This window comes from Tauraco erythrolophus, chromosome 6 (assembly GCF_009769465.1).
Source record: "Tauraco erythrolophus isolate bTauEry1 chromosome 6, bTauEry1.pri, whole genome shotgun sequence".
NCBI classification, from domain to species: Eukaryota; Metazoa; Chordata; class Aves; order Musophagiformes; family Musophagidae; genus Tauraco; species Tauraco erythrolophus.
Window position 1 is genome coordinate 48,916,562 of NC_141470.1, and position 20,165 is coordinate 48,936,726.

Below are 20,165 nucleotides of genomic sequence, written 5' to 3' on the forward strand. Positions count from 1 at the left end.
AATTTTTCACTCAGAGGGTGGTGAGGCAGTGGAACAGGTTGCCCAGAGAAGCTGTAGGTGCCCCATCCCCGGAAGTGTTCAAGGCCAGGTTGGATGAGGCTTTGGGCAACCTGGTGTAGTGGAGGGTTTCCCTGCTGTCGTGGGTTAGGTTGAACCGCCCCCCCCCCCCCCCCCCCCCCCGCCCCAGCCGGTCACTCCCCCTCCCCCACCCCCAGGAATGAGGGAGAGAATTAAAGGATAAACGGGAAACCCATGGATTGAGATAAGAATGATTTAATACAGATGATTTAATACAGTGTAGGTGCTCACCACCCCCTCGTATGCGAAGCCCATCTCATCCCGAAGCTGCAATCCCGGACAAAGGCGAGGCCCTGAAATAGAGAGGGGCGGAGAGGGGGAGAGATAGTACTCTGAGAGTGGGAGTACTGGGAGAGAGAGAAAAAAAAAGAAAGAAAAAACAGCAGAGCAACAGTGCAGCAAGCGCAAAAGAGCAAAAAGCGCAAAAGAGCATAAAGCGCAAAAGAGCCAAAGCGCAAAAGCCCTTCTCTCCGGCTGCCCCTCACTTTTATACTGGGCATGACGCTGCATGATATGGAATACTAATTGGCAAGTTTGGCCCTCAGTCTTAAGTTCCACCACAAATCACAAGGGGAATCGTGTCCCCCTTGTCCCAGCTATGCTCCCCCCTTGTCCCGCCGTGTTTCTGCACTCTGGCACACTGAAAAGTCCTTGGAGTCTCAAACATCAACTTGCTATCAGCATTCTTCTCAGAGTGAACCTCTGAGTAAAACCAAAACACGGAGCTCTTCTAGCTGTTAAAAAACTCTGTCCCAGCTAAAACTAGGACACCTGCCCATGGCAGGGGGGTTGGAACTAGATGATCTTTGAGGTCCCTTCCAACCCTAACCATTCTATGATTCTATTTAGAAGAAACCATTGCAATCTTCTAGGGATTGATGCAATAACCATTAAAAAACAATAAATAGCCTTTGATTACTAAGCAGCATTTTTGGGTGAAAAAATCATAACCAGAAGCTTATTTAGAATATTTTTATATAGATTATAATTAGTTGTCAATCTTCTATGAAGATATAGAGTTAGAATAAACTGGAAAAACAAAAGTTGAAGGTAGCATAAAATAGATGTGTAAATTATGTGAGGCAAATGCAGCGTGAGGGTATAATGGAGACGTGACAATAATATGGTGTGTGGACTTGAAGTGTACTGTGTTGGTAACTCTGTGCAGCAGAGTTGCTGTATTGATCAGGAATTAGCTAGCTGGTTTCCGAAACCATGTTGTCTCATGCTGGCTGGCTGCCCCTGTCGTGCAGTTAATCCACAATTTTGAGAAAATCCACACATGGATAATAGAGATTGGACCACCTGGTTAGCAGCAGGAACCAGAGTAGTGTTCCTTGGGGGAAAAAAAAAACCAAAAACAACAAAACAAAACAAAAAACCCATGAACCTTAAGCTCAAATCTGAAACTTGGTGCAGTTGTTTGGGTGTTATGCCCTGCTGTCAGCTTTTGTCTTCTATCCTATCTCTTCTAGTAGAATTTGTGATGATGGCTGTGATTCATGGTGATACAGATATTGACACCTCAAAAACGTGTTATAGAAAGCTTACTGAAAAACAAGCTTTAGTTTTCTGTCAGTCAGCTTCCTAGCTAGCCTGGAATAAGAGTTTCTTGCAAGAGTTTTCTCCCTGATGTTGTGATTCTCTACTAATACTGTTTTTCACAGGGTGTGGCTAGATGGGTCTAATTTTATTTGCAGTCCAGGGGGTTGTCATAACAGCCTATTTGTATGAACATTTGACATCAGAGGGAAGGCAGAGCTGAGTTTTCATACAGGAGTCATGGAAACAGTGATGCTGAGCTAGATATTGTTCTGTGGCTGTAACTGCCTGACAAGTTACCATCGTACTGACGCTTGACTTGTGGTGTCAGGGGTTGTATTTTATGTGCTAGTTGTTTGATGTGAGCAAGGGCTGTCAGAGTCTGGAGCTGCTCTCCTGCATGACCTCTGGATTAGTTAAGGGGATGCACATATGCTGGAAAAGAGCATGTGAGCATCTTACATAGGAAATGAAACTGTCCTGCTGAATACAAGCTGTCATACAGAGATCAGATCCTTCTGTTTTCATCTATAGAGCCTTGGGCTTGGTTTTCGTAGGCACTGAGCATCCCAGTTTGATTGAAATCAAAAGGAGATACAGCTTCTTAGTGTCTCTTTAAATCAGGATCTTAATTTTATTTATGGATGCTATGAACATAACACTTAGCACAGGCCATTTTTATGTGTGCTTTAAGTCAAGCCAATGGAGCAGAGAAAGCAGTGACAAGAAAATCTTCAGCAGCTTTATTATTTATATAACCATTTGTATTCTATTAGCTTGCACAATGTGCTAAGAGCCGCTTACATAGCCAACCCAGGCTTATAATGCTCTGTGAGAAGCAAAAACCCAAGCAACCACTTAAGAATGAGAGGAAGAGGAAGAAAACAGATAATCAGAATGTGCTTTGTAATCTTCACTTCACTAGGCAGTGACAGGAAATGTGTATGAGCAGCTGTCTTGACTTAAAGACAGGCTGGTGCTGGCTGGGTTTGAGCTATAGTCTGCTTAATAGCAACCTGCTCTTAGTAGTGGTCCAGTACTGCTTTTAGCTGCTGTGAAAATGTGCCCAAAATGTACCTTGCTTGGCCTCTGAGGACGAACCTGGTATACGCTGTTCGCTAAACATAAGTGTAGTGCAGGGTTGTCAGGGGAGGCATCTGGAAATAGGATAAATTGTGAAATGTAATATTTCAAAAGGAAAGCCGTGTTACTAATTAGCACTTCACATTTCCATTCTGTCATTCCTCCAGACCTCTTAGGCTGCAGGATGGTTTACCGCAGGTATCGCTAGGAAGCGTAAGGAAGCTGACTGCTGTGCTTATCCTCAGTTCTGGTTTTGGCAAGTGGAGAGGATGGGGAGCTGTGATTAATGGAGAAATAGCAGCCCTAGACAGCTGTCAGAATCCTGACAAAATCCAGAAGTGCTGCCGTAACACTGATACCTGCACAGAGCAGGGTCTGACCAGAATAGATAGCCTCTATATGCTGAGAAGGGCCCTCGTTGTGTGTCTAGTGAGTTATTCTCCGACATCAAGGCAGGCAGTGCTTTCATTAAGTGAAGCTTTGATTGAGTTGAGCAGAAAATAGTTTGCCTTGTGAAATTCCTCCCATGGTCATTTTCCTCCTCTTTCCTTTGCTAGGGATGAAAACACTGATGGCAAAGGTAGCAGGATCAGCCTGAGATCCACCTGCAATTAAGGGACGATTCTTGTGACTGTTTTCTTTGTTTACTTCTGAAATGGCAGGGTATATCTGTGCAATGCAATGCAGCATGGTATAAAAGAAACCTGAGCTGGCTCGAGAAAGCTAGAATACCTGTGGGGATCAGACTGACCCCCTGGGGCAGCCAGTCTTGATCCTTGAAAAGAACTAGGTTAGTGCAGTACTTGTGTGCCTATAATGTTTCTGTTCCAGAACTGGCTACAGGGAATTTTACTTGGTTCTTTGCATAGAATGGAACTGTATTTCATAAATCAGTCCCTATAGGTTACGTTTTTAATTTTTTTTTTCCTGTGGCCAAGAAAGATGCTTAGTCTCTCACCAGCCAGTACTGGAGGAGCTTGAGCTTTTAAGAAAAATATTCTAAGCTAAGAAAACCAGACAAAGTGGTAGGATGAACCATAACAGCAAATATTGTTCCTTTCAGTTTATGCTTTCTGGTGGAGCAACGTTCTTTTTTCCCACCAAAGTCCTAGCTATGTCATCCTAAGCCTGTTTTCGAGATGTAGCACTGCTATGGTTTGCGCTGCTGTTAGTAATGGTGAAGAACATCCTGCCAAGCCCTGTACTGATCTCTTCAAGATGTTAAAGCAGAATGGTCTATTTCTACTTCTCTGCATTCATTGAAGACTTCCCCTAGGGTTGCCTCTGTTTCCTAGGAAGGCAGAGGGATTGATGCAGGCTTCGGGGTGAAACTTTCAGCCTTCCCCTTGTAATCTCCCTTACTTCGTCTGGACTGCATCAGCCTCACAGTTATGTCAACCAAACTGCTCACATGGGAGCTAAGAGGGCTCCTTGGGTGAAGCATTGCCTTCTCGCCTCCTTAGATTACAGGCAGGTGCTGAAGTGCAATGGGGCAGAATGCCTAATGACCCTCTCTGCCCCTTTCCAGCTTGGAACGGACATCTCTACTCAGCTGGAGTTGGTGGTAGGAGGAGGGGCAGTTCTGGCAGGGCAGACACTTCATGTGGCCAGAGTCTAAACCTTGACCCAGAGGAATTGCGGTGTGTAAGAGTGTGTTCCTGGCAAGGAACTAAGGGTCTCGGGGCTCCTCTGCTGCAGTATCTAAATAAGCTGTGATGAAGGTAACCATGTTTTCTTTCAATTGTCTGAGCTAATGTTTCCTCCCTTCACCACAGAATAGATCCTCCTGGCTCTTCTTTTTCTTGTGGCTGCAGGTTCTGATTGAAGAGATTCGGCTACGTTGCTAGCAGTAATATACCTAAATCATAAGTCAAAGTGCTGAATGTATAGTTCAGATTGGTTTTTTTTTTCCTCCTTTTTCATCAGAATTAAAAATGTCCCGGTGTCTGGTAGGACTGTTTGGTTTATGTTTCTCCATAGCCATCCTGACGGTGTGGCAATATACCTGACACTGTAATGAGGAAGCAAGACTGGAAAATAGAAGTAACTTTTTCCATGAAAATTTTAAAAGAAAGAATATGCAAATAAGGCAGTACACAGACATCAAACATGGACATTGCATTATATTTGCATAAAATCTAAGGCTTTCTGAACCTTCAGTTTAAAAATAAATTGTTCTAGAGGAACTCAGCTGGGGATGGAGGGGGGAAGCTGATAAAGCTGATATATTTCCTATCGCTGGAGAAACCAGATCTAGAGATGGGATAGGAGGAGGTACAGAAGCACATCTGAGGCAAGCGAGCAGAAGTGTTTTTTAATAGGTGTCAGCGAAGGAGTGACAGTGCTTTGAGAGTCAGTGAATGGATAAACAGGGAGAAGCACTGCCTGAAGCTGGATAGATTTTTAGAAACACCTGTATGGCCAGAAGGGAGTAGGACAAGAAAGGTACTGACAAACAGCTATGTTTTGCACATACCGGAGAGTCTCAGGGAGGAGGATCCAGTAATCAGGGATAGAGATGAAGAGTGGCTGGGTGGGAAATTTATCTGTGTACGCAAAGAGGGAAAACTGGATTTCAATCTCCGATCTCTAGGGAAGGGAGAGAATCAGAATATTTCCTAGGCTCTATTAGGGAGCCAGCCATTCAGATTCAATTCACTTGGAGCAGTACTTAGATGGTACAGATGGAGGTGCTTTAGAAGAGCCTAAGGTGGTCCCTGGAGAATGCATGTGCATGAGAGAATTTCTGAAATCCTCACGTTTCTATCAATGCTTTATTAAAACCTCAGTTCTGAAAAATGTTGATTGGTACTAACAGCTTGATGGAAGTAGTGAGGTTTGCGTATGGGCGGAATATGGCAGAAATTATTGCAGGGGTCAGGCACCATCTGGCCATGACGGGAGAAAGCTGTGAAAGCTTAGATCATTTCTGTCTGCAATTTAACTGCTAGGAGCCAGATTTCCAAATGGTTCATGAGTGTGCCCAATTGCTGTATGTACATCTTGGATGCTATATGCAAGCCAGTCCTGTTCAGACCTATTTGCATGTGTAATGATGATGTGATTTCTGTTTGGGGATGAGTTTTTCTGGTTGGAGTGTCACACTGAGGAGATGTCTGAAGGTGTAGATAGAAGAAGGCCTAAAACATGGTGACAAGAGAAAAACAGCCTAACTGTGAGGAGGGCAGATGGAGGAAGCTGCAGTTGTAAGAGCCTCTCCCTAACAGGGAGACCAGATGGCACAAAAGCTTTTGGGTGCCCAAGTTCTCCTTCCACAGCAGTGATTTAACAAAGCTCCAGGAACTTCCCAGTGAGGGAACTGGCTAAGCCACTATCCATCATATTTGAGAAGTGGCAGTCCGGTGAAGTTCCTGCCAACTGGAAAAGGGAAAATATACCCCCATTTTTAAAAAGGGGAAAAAGGAAGACCTGGGGAACTATGGGCCAGTCTCACCTCCGTGCCCAGCAAGATCATGGATACTCCTAGAAACTATGTTAAGGCACATGGTGAAAAAAGGAGACGATTGGCGACAGCCAACATGGCTTTGCTAAGGGCAAATTGTGCCTGACATCTATGATTCTATGAATTTCAGCAGGAGCTGCTCAAAATATTGGCCAATGTCTCCTCTCTTGCGTCTTCCAAGCCACAGTGGTGTTATGTTTCTGCAACAAGGGCACTTGAACGTAATGAAGGCCTGTGCTGGATGCTCTGCAGATGCACAGAGAAAATGCACAGATGTTCTTGACTCTCAAGACACACAGCCTAGAGCTGCAGCAGGAGGTTGATCCACCAGAGAAGTAATGCAATTTGAAATATAAGAGTGAGGGGCAATCAAAAACTTTACAGGCTTTTAGATCTGGAAGTTTAAGAATCAGAGTCTTCATCATCAGGGCTATTTTGAATGCAGAGAATAGTAATGGGAGACCAAGATTAAGAACAATACGTATTTTGAGGAGAGGAATCATATTCAGCCTTTGGCCATGTTTTGTCTGCTTCTATGCAGTAGTACTAGCCCCTCCCTTTCTTTTTCACATGTTAAATTCACTAAATAATACAGATAGGAAACAGACTGGTCCAAACACAACAGAGCAGCTGGAGCAGCAGTGTCAGACAAACATGTGTGGGCAATTAGTGCCATTCATGTAGTAACTTCCTTCACAGCCCATCAGTGAAACTCCCTACAGTGCTGACTCCTGACTCTCCTCTCCTCTGCTTATGCATTCATAGAATCACAGAATGATTTGGGTCGGAAGGGTCCTTAAATATCACCTAGTTCCAAGCCCCTTGCCATGGGCAAGGACACCTTCCACTAGATCAGGTTGCTCAAAGCCTCATCCAACCTGGCCTTGAACACTTCCAGGGATGGGACAGCCACAACTTTCCTGGGTGACCTGTTAGAGTGCCTCACTGCCCTCAGAAAGAAGAATTCCTTCCTTAGATCTAATCCAAATCTACCCTCTTTCAGTTTAAAGCCATTGCCCCTTGTCCTGTCACTACATGGCCTTGTAACAAGTCCCTTTCCAGCTTTCTTGTAGGCCCCCTTTAGGTACTGGAAGGCTGCTAGAAGGTTTCTCCAGAGCCTACTCCTCCTGTCTTCATGGGAGAGGTGCTCCAGCCCTCTGATCGTTTTTGTGACCCTCCTCTGGACCTGCTCCAACAGGTCATGAAGGTAATAAGAAAAAACTTATTTCAGGAAAGATTTAATTTGGAGGTGGGAATGGAGGCACTTGGAAACTGAGAGCAATGTGGTTCAAGGCAAGATGTGAAGAGAATCCTAAATAGACCAATAGACAGGGAGAGGAAGATGATAGTGTTTTCTTATCAAGTAATGCTCATAAGCTTAGTTCCTGGGCTGGTTTGCGTTTGATATTTCTTTATTAGCTCAGTCAGAAGGGACATATGGTCGGGCAGTAGAACATTTTCCTGACTGCCAGCACATGTTGGATGCTCGAGTGTGAATCCTGCAAGACTTTGTGGTACACAATCAAGAATATCTTGTGCTTTCTGGTATGAGTGGGGCATGACGTGAAGCCAAGGAGAGCAAGAGGCTCTCTGAACTGAGCATCTGAAAGCTGAAGCACCTTGCCTAGCTATCTCTGGGCTTTTTGACTGAAAAAAAGAAACACTGAAAAAGAAACAATGTTTCGAAGAGGATTGTTTTTAAGTAAACATTTTTGTCTTACTAGAGGTTGCCCTGCCAGACCTCTGCTGTGCTGCTAGAAGCAGTAGCATTGTGCCTCCCTTGTTTTGCTTGCCTGTGTGTTTACATGCACACATCATCTTAATAACCATAGAAGATTGGATCATGCCCAGCCTCTTTTCTCAGGAATAACTACTAGAGTGAAATTAACCCTGCACACAAGTGTAGGAGAAAATCTATAATACCGCTTGCAGAGAGGAAAGTATCCTGTGGTATAATAATGCGATGTCAGCATTTTACAGCCAGTTCATCTGAATGAGCTTGTGTAGAGGAGCAAACTACCTAGCAGTCCTTGTAGTTTCTGAGCTTGTTCCTATTTAATACTGTTTTGAGTGAATGCCCTTAACTTTTCCCACTTATGAAACACCAAGAAAGTAGAATATCCCAGACTGAGAGGTTCCAGGAGAAACTCAGATCAGAATGTCGCAGTCAATTCGACATGACAAATGAATATCTTTTGATCTTGGAGTATATTTGCATAGTGTCTAATGTTTTTTTTCTAAATTGTGACTCCCGTGAATGACAAGAATTTCACACAGAAAATCCAATGGTACAGAGTTTGATGAACTATGACCCTATATTTAATAAATACATGTAATAAATGTCTAATCCATAATGATGAATAACATTAGCTCATAGGACCCTTTGTCTGAAAAGTTCAGTAGGTGGCTTTTTCAAACCAGCCTCAGACATTTTGTCTTCTTTCAAACCGTCAGCTAAAATACAATACCAAAGGGAGTAAATGTCATTATCCTTTTCCTTCAAATGCTGCAATTGAAGCACACATGTGATGTGACTTGGTCAACATTATCTATTGCTCTACCAGTGTCAGGCTGTATAAGAGGGACATCCTACCTATGGTTTTATCTCTTTTTATTGCTCTTCCTCCTGGAAGGGAGAGCCTATGCCTTCAGTACAGTGTAAGAGTCACAGCTGGCTGGTGTTCTTACTGGAGAATACTAGATGTTCCTGGAATTACTGCAACCTTGTTTCTCTGGGGAATTTTCTTCTTTACCAGTAATATTTACCAATTTCTTTTTGTTTTATGTTTGATTGCTTTATACATTCCTGTTAAGCTGACAAGGGATGAGCATGAAAAACTAACTTCAGAAGATTGCACAGGGCATGTATATGTTACGTCAAAAGTGTATCTTAACTTGCCAGCTGAACTGTTGCTGATGGATATGAAATTGTCCCCCTTCTTTCTCTTAAGAGTTAAGTCAGGTGAGGATATGAAGGAAGAATCCAGAACAGACCCTACTACCATGCAATCTAAGTAGCTGAGGTTGAGGCTGGGGACTGTTCAAATAAAGATCAGTTCTGAACAAACAGTTGGTGTTGCAGCTCATTTTTGAAAGGGAGCAAGGTCTGATGGGCATTTCTCTGCTTTGTGCTGTTTCTATTGGATTTCAGTCCTAGATGTTAAGAATTGCACCATAAGTGCAGTGTATCTTAGGAGATTTCTTCATCTTAGGAGATTTCTTCCATGTCTGACCAGAAGGGGAAATCATCTTCCAGTTGTGGATCCAGTTAAACTTCTACTGGATTTGAGGAGACTCTTTAATGAAGTGCACATCGTTCTGCACATTCCAGATGTTAATTTTTCACTTTCTCATGTTCTCACATTTTTAGTAAGGATTAATTGCCTGGCCCACAGGAACTAAAGTCAGTCTTGTCAGGCACTGACTTGTCCTGCCAGTGCTGCAGCTTTGCTTTAGCTAAAGAGTTATTTGAAGCTTCTTTTCCTTACATAGCTTAGCTGTTGCCTACCCTGCAGAAGAAAGGTTTCTGCTGGCATTATTGCCTTGCCTCATATATTAAATTGAAAAGAACTTTGTCAGCTTGGCTTATTTGCATCCAAAGCAAGAGTTTTGCTGGCATAATGATATTCGATGAGAGTTTGTTGCGAAATAACATAAGCTAACCAAAATTATTGATCAATCTCTTTCATCAAATGTTTCTGACCACAAAGAAATTGGAAGAGTAATGTACTCATGACATGTCTGTAGAAAGTTTACTCATGACCTACCCATGTGTCCATGGAAGGTGTTCCTGTTAAGCAGGAAAACAATTTGAAATTACCTCATTAAATTAGTCTTCAGTGAAGAAATTTGAGTAAGAAAATGAAGATCTACAATTATTTTTCAATTGGTAAAACATGGAAGATCCATAGACAAGAGCTGAAGTTTCAGCTGAGTCTGGTACAGGAAGTGGAGGAGATACTATTTTATCCTTTGTGTACTGAAACAATCACTAGGCTCCTCAAATTTTTTGCTTCAATGAAGTTCATATAGCAAAGGCTCTAGAATCCTACAGCCATTATGAATCTTGCAGTATACACTGGTTGGGTTGGTTTGGTGGTTTGTTTTTTTTTTTTTCTCTCTTAATTCTGTCCACAAATTAAACAAATACAGGTTCTAGTTGAGATCACATTTATTACAATATAGTATCTTTTTCTCTGGAACTATTATCAATAGGCAGCCAGTAGCTTGCAGGCATTCTAGGTCAGCCCCAGTGCGTACATTTTGTTGAGGGATTAATTTAAAGGATAATTCACATATCAACAGTTCAATGGCATTGAACTCTTGAAGTTAATGCACTCTTAGAAACAAAAGTAATTAATGGCCAAAGTCTGACTAATAAAGTATATATATAGTGTCACGTTTTGGGGTCAAAAATACTGGTCTATCAGTGTCCCAAGTAAGGCAAGACCCTTGATGCGGGACCCAATCACCAGACAAACAGGAGATAATTTTGGATAGTATACCATTTTCCCAAGTCTGACGAGACCCTTGGGTCCGAATCCCCCTGCCTTCCCTTGGCAGCCTTAGTGAGTCGGAGGGTGATTTGCCCACTTATTCAGTACCAGCTTCCCAGTAGTACTATGGCCTAAACTCCTTATAATAATTCAAAAGTTTCTGGAAACATGTATATATAATTTTATTTGTGACAGGATATAGATTCAAAGATAGCCGGTGATAGTGACTGACTACGAAAACAACTTTGATTAAAATATTGCAGTGATAATACTAAGTAGCTAGCAAGGTGTTAGTGACTAAGTGTGCATAACACAGAGTTCTTACCCAATAGGCGTCCCTAGTGGAGGGGAGAGGAGAGATTCAACCTGTCAACTGATCCTGGACGTTTCAATGGGGGGGTCTTCTCCCTAACATCTCCTTTGTCTTTCGTCATTTCATACTATTTCTTTACTTTCAGGTGGAGGTTGAGTGACTTTAGTCATACATACCTTTATTAGGATTGGTGTAAAGTTTTCTCACTTTGATTTAAAGGTATAGGCTAGAAGAAATTCGGGGCGCCTGCTCAGTGAGGGGTGGTCGCAGCCTGGAGGCGGGTAGCTTTTGAGATGGAGGTGTGTTTTGGTATTATAATGAGCAAAGTCAACTAAAGGACAAGATTTTTCTGAGGCAACAGTTGCGATCCATCTTTCTTGATGGCAATTAGAAGGTTATCTTCACCAGATGTTCTTTGCCTCTGATAGCAGAGATGAGCCATGGTACCTCCGTACCACTCTAATCCCCACTTTAAGGACATTGCTCATTCCATCCAACCAGCAGGCCATGTCTGTCCTGGGAGCAGCAACTGTGTCTTGCTTCTAAGCTGCTCTAATATTGCAGCCTTGGAGCTGAACTTCGCAAAGCTGTTATTTCTGCATTTTCCCCAGTTTTGGTTATTTTCCCACAATACAGATAGAGCGTACATTTTAAAGCAAGCATTGATGATCAAACACAGATACTGAAACTTTCTATGCAGAAAGTGTAAGAGACATCTTTCTGCACAGCTATTTGAACTAGATACTGCCACCATGTTCCATAAGCTTGAGAGAATCCACGGAGCTAGAACTAAATGTGGTCTAACCCAGTCTAACTTTCTCCAGCTGCCACCAGAACAGGTGCCTGTGGAGGAAACCAGCAGCGAAGGCTGGTTTTGCCATTGAGCAGTGTAGCTAGCAGGCTGATGTGTCGCACCAGTAATACAGCCCTCCACTGAGTCCCGACTGAGCCATCCACACATGACCTTCAGTCCTGGTGCTACAGCCATCTGTGCTTGCTTTGTGGTAGGACCATCAGGATCGAGCTTTTCTTTCCTGTGTAATGAACCTGACTCCTACGGAGCTTCTGTACCTGCAAGGGATGTGCCATGTGCTGTTGTTCAGAAAATGAGTGTGTTTACAGGTGTAGAACTATATTCATATAGGCAAATTCACAAAAGGTAATGGGGATTTGAGAAATATAGCCTGTGATTTGGGCATATAGTGAAGTCAATTGGTAACCCAGGCCTTAAAGCAACAATCCTTGCACGCTTACGTGATCTCATCCATCTCCGTTCAAGAATGAACAAACTGAGACAGGATCATAGAATCATAGAATCATAGAATCGTTAGGGCTGGAAGGGACCTTCAAAGGTCGTCTAGTCCAACCCCCCTGCAAGGAACAGGGATATCTCCAACTAGATCAGGTTGCTCAGGGCCTCGTCCAACCGGGCCTTGAACATCTCCAGGGATGGAGCATCCACCACCTCTCTGGGCAACCTGTTCCAGTGTTCTACAACTCTCATGGTAAAAAATTTTTTCCTAATATCCAACCTGAATCTACCTCCCTCTATTTTAAAACCATTACCCCTTGTCCTGTCACAACTGGCCCTCCTGAATAGCCTCTCCCCATCTTTCCTGTAGGCCCCCTTGAGGTACTGGAAGACCGCTATAAGGTCACCCCGGAGCCTCCTCTTCTCCAGGCTGAACAGCCCCAACTCTTTCAGCCTGTCCTCATAGGAAAGGTGCTCCAGCCCTCTTATCATCTTCGTGGCCCTCCTCTGGACCCTCTCCAACTGGTCCATGTCCTTCTTATGTTGGGGACTCCAGAACTGAACGCAGTACTCCAGGTGAGGTCTCACGAGGGCAGAGTAGAGGGGAAGAATCACCTCTCTCGACCTGCTGGCCACGCTCCTCTTGATGCAGCCCAGGACGCGGTTGGCCTTCTGGGCCGCAAGAGCACATTGCCGGCTCATATTGAGCTTCTCGTCCACCAGTACTCCCAAGTCCTTCTCCTCAGGGCTGCTCTCGATCCATTCTCTGCCCAGTCTGTATTTGTGCCTGGGATTGCCACGACCCAGATGTAGGACCTTGCACTTGGCCTGGTTGAACTTCATGAGGTTGGTACGGGCCCACCTCTCCAGCCTGTCGAGGTCCCTCTGGATGGCATCCCTCCCTTCCAGCGTGTCGACAGCACCACACAGCTTGGTGTCATCGGCGAACTTGCTGAGGGTGCACTCCATGCCACTGTCCACGTCACCGACAAAGATGTTGAAGAGGGCCGGGCCCAACACGGACCCCTGAGGGATGCCACTCGTGACCGGTCTCCACTTGGACATTGAGCCGTTGACCACTACTCTCTGAGTGCGGCCATTGAGCCAATTCCTTATCCACCGAGTGGTCCATCCATCAAACCCATGCCTCTCTAGTTTAGAGAGAAGAATGTCATGCGGGACAGTGTCAAAAGCTTTGCACTGATATACACTGATACAGAGTATTGATGGACAAACATAGCTGAGTCCAAAGTCATCAGCGGAGCAGTGGTGATACTCGTGGAGGTTACTGTGGCAAAGATTTCTGGCTGTCTCTTTCTTATTCCATTAGCCAAATGTGGTCCTGTCCTAATGGATGCTGTGATTTTAACTTTGGCTGTCCAAAGGCTGATGTTCTCAGCTTACAATGAAAGTAAATGAGCTTCTTTTGCTTTTCTTGGCTTTGTAGTTCACTGAGCTTAGTAAAGTCTTTTTTGGGGTGAATACTTAGAAGAAATAGGAGATAAACTTTTATTTGTCACTCCTTGTGTTGCATTAAAGAGATTGCTAAGGATCAATCTTATACCGTCAGATAGAAATACAGGCAAGAGTAATTTTGGAGAGTCAGGACCTGCCATATGATAATATTAATAAAATTATAGGAGAGAGAAGTTGCAAAACTGTGCTGTTTATGTACATGTGTACAAACCAGGCACTTTCAGCCTAGGTGATGATCCCTGAGTGGAATGGTCATCACCAAGGAAGGAAAAAAGAGAATGTACTTACTACTTTGGCATGTAGGGTTTGAAAGCTCGGTAGGCAAAGAGTTAATAACATGGGTCATGCAGAGCTTAATGTATTCTCCAGTGCTGTGATACGCTTCTCTGACTCTTGACATAGCCGTAGTAGTGATGAGAGAAGCACCTTTCCTTCTGTGTTTGAGTACATGCTCCAAGCTCAAGAATTAAAAGGACTCTGCTCCCTACATAATTATGTCCCCCAACACACGTTATTTTGATGATACCAGTTATGATTCTTTTGAAAGTGTCTGCTATCTTTACCAGCAGGAACAGACGCCACTGAGTTTGAGGCTACAACTTCTTTTAACTTAGCCACATTTCAGTCTGACTTTGGGGCCATTAGCAGGTCTTCAGCCTTCTTGGTGATTATTTTTCTCCTGTTAGTCTTTTAATTTAATTATGATTCACAAATACAGAGGTGCCCACCAGTGAATATTATACTCTAGCTGTGCTTTTGGGTAGGTTGTGGTCATTCAATCATGGTGTGCAAGGGCTGAATCTAGATTTTTAGAGTTTTAATTAGAGGGTTTTTTTGGCTGTAGTTGCTCATTTTGTGCTTGACAAGCGTCATCTCTCCAGAAGCAGCAGTCACTATATAAATCTCCTTGCCTGACCCTGAAGGCTAGACTATTGCTGTGAAATGCACGTGTGTGTATTGTGAGTGATGGGGAAAGACTGAGCTGCTGCTGCCCACAGCAAAAAGCTGGGCTGCCACAGCTGCCAGCAAGGGAGGCAAGAAAGGATGATGAGGTTTGAATGTTGAGCAGGTGGGCTGGATGACTCCTCCCAGATCCACCACTCCTCTGTAGCAGTAAGCCAGCTAGCTGTCAAGTCTGAGTAGGACAGGAGGAGGCAGGCAACTAATGGGCAGCGTGGACTGCCCATGCTGTTGAACTGCATGGAAAAGGCAGTGGGCTTGATATGATAAAACCAGATTTTGTATTGTCTCTGATTTTCTTTCTTTTCTAATTCTTTGTCATTGCTGCTCTTGGGCTTTGGTCTACTCCTGTTGATGTTTTATGTTGTACTGAATATCTGTGCTTTGAGATTGTTTTCTCTCCCTCCTTCCTTCAAACTGCACAGGCAGAATTCACTTGGTTCAGAATTAACAGTGCATGTGTCTAGATTCCTAAGCAATTTGATGCAAAGAGTACATGTATATGGAAAGATGCAATTTAAGCTCTGAAATGCCTATCACAAGGTTTTATATTGTTTGACCTACAGTTCCATAAGTGGAGGCGTTAGAAATGGTAATATCAGAGCTCAAAGATGATTTAGGATCTGCCTCCCACCCCTGCTTCTTGTAGCAATGTGGACATAGATTTAAATGAGATTTAAACTGAAAGAGGGGAGATTTCTATTAGATATAAGGAAGAAATTTTTTACATTGAGGGTGGTGAGGCACTGGAACAGGTTGCCCAGAGAAGTTGTGGCTGCCCCATCCCTGGAAGTGTTCAAGGCCAGGTTGGATGAGGCTTTGGGCAACCTGGTGTAGTGGAGGGTGTCCCTGCCCATGGCAGGGGGATTGGAACTAGACGATCTTTAAGGTCCCTTCCAACCCTAACCATTCTATGATTCTATGAGATGAATGGTGTTTATTTTGACAGGTCTTGAGGGAACATGAGGAGGATGGCTGTTTTGCGTACCGTGGCTACGGGTGACTTCACATTGCCAGAAGGGGTAAAACTCAAATGCTCCTACTTTCTAAGCACAAATCTGAGCACTTGAGCACTTCAGGGAGAGCATCAGTTATCTGTGAGCTGCGTGGAGCTGATGACACAAAACTGAAGAGCAGCAAACTGCATCCAGGAAAGCAGTGATGCGTAGTGTGCGAGTCACTAAGCTCCTCTGGCCAGAGTGGAAGTGACTGAGAGGTGGTGTCTCACTTCTAGCACTCTGGGAGGTAACTGTGAGTGATGCTAGAAAAGCTTCCTTACTTGTCAGTGTTAGCAAGCAGAGGGAACACAGAGGTTTGGGAATGGTGGCAGAGATGAAAAACGGCTTTTACAAATGGGGCTTGAGAATGGCATAATCATTCGTGTTAAATCTGTGCCTTTCTTTCTGATTATTAGCCATTTTAAGTGGAATGGGTTTTGCATCTAGAACAAGTCTCTGAACAGATGATTAATGGTTTTATCTGTAATAACTTTACATTTTATAGAACCCTGGTAGGAGTCCGCATCTGGTGAGCCAAGCTCTTTAAAGCTGTGTTAATTCTGTTAATTGCTCTACGTTTATTTGGATTGCTGGCACCTGCGGGCTTTACGATAATGTAGGGGGGTGGGGTATATTCTTTCCCCCTTTCTAGTTGAGAAAAATGGAGAGGACCATTTCCTCAGCTAGGAACAGCAACCTTGGCAGAACATCCTGGCTGGATTGGTTGTCCTTGAGATTTCTCTCTTCTACCACAGCTGAATGCAGTGAGATGCCAGCCAGAGGCAAGATGTTCCCTTGATTGGGGCAGGAGGTAGGCAGACAATCTGCTTCTGCATGCACTTGCAATCATCAGGCAGTAGCAGCAACAGGGAATCAAGCCAGTGATGTTTAGAAGGCTGATCAGGTCCATCCCATTCTGATCCTGCTTTTCTGCTGCCTTCCAGTGTTTGTTTTCCAGTTTGATTTTGGTTGTCAAGATGCTCTGGTAGGTTTTAAGCCCTGGAAAGAGGTGAAGATAAGTATGCTGATGCTTTCTGAACTTTTGTCAGAGAAAAGATCTGGCACTGGAATTCAGGACATTTGAGGTGACTAAAAAGTTGCTGTGAAATGCTAGGAGAGCAACACAGTTGTTTTCATGTTTGCAGCTGGATTGAACAAACCACTGGAACCAGGCTCTGATGACAAATTTTTTCCTAGTCTTTTGCTCTTATACCTCTGTCGTGGGTTTAGGCCGATCTGGCAACTAAACTCCACACAGCTGCTCTCTCACTCCTTCTCCAGTGGCATGGAGAGGAGAAAAATATAATGAAAGGACTGAGGGTCGAGACAAGAACAGAGGGAGCACCCACCAACCATGGTCCTGGGCAAAGCAGACTGTTTTCTTAAAGCAAAACAATTTATTAACAGTTGCTTAAAAAGGACAAAGGGAAACAAAACTGGTTACTTGAGAGGATAAAGAGAAAACAAGGCCAGATCATAAAAACAACACCTCCCCATCCCCCTTTCCTTTTCTTCCCAGCTCTACCTCCCCCCCAGCGACGCAGGGGGACAGGGAATGGGCGAGTGCAGGTCAGTTCATCCCATGTTGTTACTGCCACTCTTTTCTTAAAGGAGAAGGAATCCTTACACCCTTTTCCCTTGCTCCAGTGGATCCCCTACTCACGAGGAAAATCCACAAACTTCTCCAGCGTGAGTTTTACCCGCAGGACGCAATCCTTCCCCATCAGATTGCTCCAGTTGTGCGCTTTACCACAGTCTCGGATTCTTAGGGAATTGTAGCCATTCGCTCCAGCGTGGGTCATCCCATGGGCTCTAGATGCCTCACTACCTCGTCGTGCATCCCATGCTCCGTTATTAACAGTTACTCGTTGTGCATCCCATGCTCCACGACCTCTCTCAGGCCCACGCATCTCTTCCCCGACGTGGGCTTCTCCATGGGCTGCGAGTGGGTCTCTGCTCCACCGAGCCCGTCTTGGCTGCAGGGGGGCCGCCTGCCGTCTCGCCACCGGTTGCAAGGGAAACTCAGCTCCAGCACACCTCGTCCCGTTCCATCTTCACTGACCTGGTATCTGCGTGGCCGTTTCTCTCAGATCTCAGTCCTCTCTGGGTGAACTAGGCCCAGCGGGCACCCTGGGAATGGGGCGCTCCCCGAATTCCCCAAGTGGCTCTGCTGCCGCCAGCCTCAGCGGGTGGCGCCGGCCTGGCGTGGGCAGCTGCCCAGCCAGGAGTCGGGGAGTGGGGGCAGTTCCCCTCCTCCCCTCTCCTCGCTCCTGGGCAAAGGCACGCCTTTCCAGTTCCTTTGTCCCAACTTGAATAGGGCAATTCGCAGAGGCGCCGATTGGCTCAACCCCAAGGGGGATGGCAGTCCGATCTGGTGGCACAGGGAGCAAATCCCCTCTGCTGCCACCAGAACCCCCTCCCCCACATCAAACTATCACAACCTCTTAGAAGATTCTCGAATGAGCAGCAAAATGGGGAAGCAAGGGGTTTCACTCACGTTGTTAACCACTGACTTAAAAGTGCAGTGGATCCTGAAAGACTTGGAGGCTTTCAGCTAATATGAGCTCAATACATCTGGTATCTGAGTGGGTAGGAGAAGAGGTAACTGTTCTGGTTTATGTAGGTGCCATTTCCCTCTCAGATCTCTGAGAGTTTCAGTCTGTGCTTCAACTCTGGCAGTGCTAGGACATCTCAACAAATCAGATGATTAATTGACATCTGTTCACACTCTGTTAACTTGTTTTATGGCTGTCTTCAAAACCACTTTTTTTTTTTTTTTTTCTTGAGAAGACCAGTGAGATGCTAGGGTGAAATCTGTCCTCCTTATGTGACCACAGTTGGGTTTCTGCAGCTGCCCTATAACCCTTCATGGCCACTGACTAAAGGGGATGTTGGTTGTAGCCTCTTAAAGGAGGTTCCTACCCGAAGGAGATTCCTGCACCCCCATCTTGAAGATGTAAAGAACTGTAAAGAAAACCACCTCTAGCACAGGAGAAAGCTTTTTCAAGAGTTTGATAAAGTATGATCCTTGTAAGTTGTCACTCCTAAAGGAGAAGACTGCTGTGTTTATCATCTCTCTCAAGTAGAAGCTGTTACTGGGGATGTCCAGTTCATTTATTCTACCCAAGTAATGATTAGACAACCAGTTGTAATATTAAAATTGGTTACAAAGCAAAGCTCAAGATAATTATATGCTGTTCTCATATTTAAGAATGGGTTCTTCCTCTGCAGCTTCAGTGTTCAGCTAACGAGACAAGCTGTCAGCTGAGCGCGTTCCTCCATTTTCCTAGTTTATATTCCAGGGCCGATTTGTCCTGAAGTCGCCTTCATCTGTGATAACAAGAACACCGAATGCCTCCTTTCTTTTTTGCCTGAGCTTGGTGTGCCTGCTTCCCTATTCTTGTCTGAGCTTTCTTCCTGTTATTCATAACTGCACACTAGGACATCACATAGAAATGTGGCGTTGTCCCTTCCTCTCTCTTTTTCTGTTTTTTTTTTTTTTTTTTTTAGTATGTATTTCTAGTATGTTCTTTTAATTAGCATATGCTTAGCTCTCTGGTTTCAGGCTAGTTTTCCTGTTTACAACCTCTGTGACACATTTTGTTAGAACTTCACAAATCATATCACAGGAGAAATTAATTATGCATGTAACTTATTAGGTTAATAACTTTCATCTCATTGTGAGCTTCACATAAAGTCTATATGTTACACATTAATAATTCAAATGACAGCTCTGACATTGTGTTTTTTAAATCACTACTTCTATCTCTTCTTAGGAGTTTTGGGTCTGTGGGGAAACCGCAGCTAGTTTTTAAAACTTGATTCCAGCTCTGTTTATCCATTGCTTCTGGAAGCTGGTTTCCTCTTTGGTTTTGCAACTGGAGTGTATGGGAAAGACTTGGTTCATGTAGGAAAGACTTGGTTTCTTCCTTTGGTAAGAATCATAGAAAGGTTTGGGTTGAAAGAGACCTTTAAGGGTCATCTAGTCCAGCCCCCCTGCAATGAGCAGGGACATCTTCAACTAGATCAGGTTGTTCAGACCCGTCCAGCCTGACCTTGAACACTTCCAGGGATGGGGCATGTATGACCTCTCTGGGAAACCTGTTCCAGTGTTTCCCCACCCTCACTGTAAAAAATTTCTTCCTTATATCCAGTCTAAGACTATCCTCTTTTAGTTTAAAACCATTGCCCCTTGTTCGGTTGCAACAGGCCTTGGTAAAAATTTGTCCCCATCTTTTTTATAAGCCCCCTATAAGTACTGAAAGGCTGCAGTAAGATCTCTCCAGAGCCTTCACCAGGCTGAAGAACCCGAAGTCTCTCAGCCTGTCTTGATAGGAGAGGTGTTCCATTCCTCTGATCATCTTTGTGGCTCTCCTCTGGACCTCCTTCAACAAGTCCATGTCTTGCCTGTGTTGTGGACGCCAGAGCTGAACGCAGTATTCCTGGTGGGGTCTCATGAGAACAGAGTAGAGGAACAGAATCATCTCCCTCAACCTGCTGGCCA

General features: G+C 44.3%; 1 protein-coding gene across 20 annotated transcripts in view; it reads left to right on the top strand.

Moving 5' to 3' along the window:
- Positions 1-20,165, top strand: part of NRXN3 (neurexin 3) — a 1,026,565-nt gene that overhangs the window by 236,503 nt on the left and 769,897 nt on the right. The gene's annotated exons all lie outside the window — the stretch shown is intronic.